Raw genomic sequence first — 3,228 nt, 5'->3', positions numbered from 1 at the left:
CTCTTACACGGGTTCCCGGCTTCAGTGCTCCTTGCATGTCTGGTGTATGGCTCTGAGGTCATAGTTCATATGATACAATCCCCACATTTCAGCGTGGGGTGGCCTTTTACCAAAGATCAGGAACCACGCTATCCATCGCACTGGCGAGTGGTTGGCCATATGAGAACATGTGGTCATGTCCATAAGCCCACACTACAGCCAGACTTTCCAAAATGAAAGTAGGCATCTTCTAAGTGCACCCACCCCGATGAGGTTTGCAGTGTGCTAACAAAGCTCTGGTGGACAGTGGAACCTTCTTTCTATCAGCACCTAACCTACAATTACTCCAGGAGTGAAAAACCCCTTCAATCTCCATAGGGGTACGTGTGCACGCCGAACAGCACCCACCATCACAGTGCTTGTTCCTACAGGAACTATACAATTCAAACAAACGCACGGGTGCATCACGTCATAAAGCCCAATTTCACAATTAAGACAGATAGAAGTAAAACTCCAAATGATAAAGAAAGCGAGGCTCCTGAGTTTTGATCTCTTTATTCCATTACGTGGTAGAAAAAAACAGTACAGCCGACGCGTTTCGTTCCAGTCTGGGACTTCTTCAGGGCGATCTATAAGTCAATCCTTATATCTCTGTGAGTGACCGAGAACTATACAGAATGTGCAGCGAAAATGGCGATCATCCATTAAGATATGTCAGTGTGGGATAGGTTTCCTGTGGTCTGGAATCCCGAATAATTAAATTAGGAGTCGTTTGTGAAATTCAAAGAGATTCTCACAGCGTGTTTTCAAGTAAAAAGCTGCATAAGTGTCAATCCCAATAATATAGAGCAAAGGCTAAATAGATGTCCAACTCAGACGGCCGAAAGGTTTTCACAACATTTGTCACTGAAACCCCAAGAAAATATTTCAAAAGAGGCGGACTGTGTAAAGTGAAACGATCAATTTTCGATCTACGTGATGTTACACATCATTCACCTTACTCGAGAGAGAAACAGGTCTCATCAGGCCAAAATAACCAGATCGCAATATGATCATCACGATCCAAAACCTCAGTCTTCGGGGACGTATCTGCCACGAGCAATCTTCCAGACGTTTGCAGTGTGCCAGGGTAGTTCCGAGTCCTACTCGGCAAGGGATGATGCCAGGATTTTATGAGTATTGTTTGCAAAAACATCAATACATTGGGTATAGATTTTCTAATATTAACTCCAAATGAAATCCAGGGCATAGGATTTATGATATAGAGGGTTCCATACCCTCACCTTCCATCTGCAAGTAACAGAGTCATTTTTGCTTTACTATGGGCTTCAACAAGAGAAGAAACGCAGGACCCGTATAGATAACGGAATACCAAATGTGGTTTGTTGACATATAACATAAGCGGGGCCTCTATGGCACATTTTACGGGTCGTTCTACCCATAATACTACGGTGAATAGGGGGTGAGAGTCTCTACTGTAGCCATGATCTGGGGGCCTGAAACAGGAAAGGTGGCAAAATGGAAGATGGACGGGCACATTCGACGAATGGCCTAACGTACCAATCAATTAGCAGAGACGGGGTAGAAAGTGTGCGACCAAAACACTTTTCAGATCCAATGACTACTAAGATTGTATATAATTTTAATCTCCGGTATGTATTGGGAAAACAATGATTTAAGGGGTCTTCCACTGAATGACATCACAAAACATCTGACAAACCCAGCTGAGATCATCAGACAAAGCAATGGTGCAGAACGTCTATTCGTGACGCAAATGAGGACGAAGAGAACCTTTTGTTTCCGCTGCACTGATTGGGCTTTTTAATATGGTACTATTTATAATGCCTATAAATTTACTCTAAGGGTGCCCAAGGAAACATAAATTAGTCGCTTACAAAATGACTGTGACTGCTAACCCAATGAATAAGAGAAAGCGCAGACAGCTTGAATGGCCGGGGTTCTTGATATGAACTTGAAAATGTTCCTTGAATACACTGTGCATGAATCGTACAGGTAGTTATTCAGAACATATCCGCAACCATTGCACACTCATGGCACTCGTGCACATGGTGGAATCTTGAATCACTTACATGGTGAATTGGAATTCCAGCAACAATCCTGCAACTGGCTCTAGGTCCTATCCCTGCAACAACCAGTCTGATGAACTAGGAGGGGGCAGTAGGAAATGTTGAGTAAAAAGTAGCAATTACAGCCAGCCACTTTGCCCAACAAATTCAAATCTAAAGGACCTACTTGCTAAGTGGAATAACAAAACAGTTTGCACATTTTGAGGAAATTGTATTCTCAGTGGTTAAAAAGGCCCCAGTGTCTTCGCAGCCCCAGCCCCGCCGGCCTTTGCACTGTAACATTGGCTCCTGATATTGTCGAATCAATAAAAGATGTGTTTATCTTATACTGTTCTGGACACTCATTTCACGTGTAGACCCATGTTCGGTCTACAGATTATGGACTTACCGCTGTATTTGTACATAGAAGAGAGGACATTTTCAAACCCATGCATACCAATAGTGCTAATTGCTAGAAACACATTCTGCAGGAAATCCACTATCTGAGTTGGGAAAACCTTTGCCCGAGTAACTTTACCTTGACCAGTTTTCACATGCAGCACAGCAACAATCTGCATTCCTGCTGAATGGAAAACATAGATTATTATTAAAAAACAAACCGAGGAGGCGACAGGGGGAAGTTTTCTAGAGACCTGCCGCTGGAAAGTTTTCTCACTTTACAGAGGTATGGTCTGCACTAATTAGAATAACGTCCACACGTAATGTGAATTTAAACTTACAGTGTGACTTCTTTTGTTAAACAGTCTAAATTGATTCAGCCATATCGAGGAAAAATGGGTTTGTTTGCATTTTTGCTCATGTCGGGCAGCCTCCTCACACATCATTTTCTCATGTAAAAAAAGGGATCACACTTTGGTGCACAAGGAGGGTAACCAATTATGTAAAATCATTACCTTACATATTGATTGCATTCAACTAAAGAACGCACCAATACAACAATTGTATTTAGATCAGTGACGCCCCAGGTAGGTTCGCCAGGCGGAACCCATGCCTGATTTTTAGGATAAACACTAGGGGCCAGATGTAGGTGGCCGAAAATAGCCATTTACCGATCGGTAACGGCCGAATTCGGTCGTTACCGACCGGTAAATGGCCATTGACATGTAGGGGCCCTTAATTGTTGCATTTTCGGTAATTTTACCGAATCTGTAATTTTACCGAA

This window comes from Lissotriton vulgaris, chromosome 12 (genome assembly GCF_964263255.1).
Source record: "Lissotriton vulgaris chromosome 12, aLisVul1.2, whole genome shotgun sequence".
Taxonomy (NCBI): Eukaryota; Metazoa; Chordata; class Amphibia; order Caudata; family Salamandridae; genus Lissotriton; species Lissotriton vulgaris.
This window is presented reverse-complemented; position numbering follows the sequence as displayed.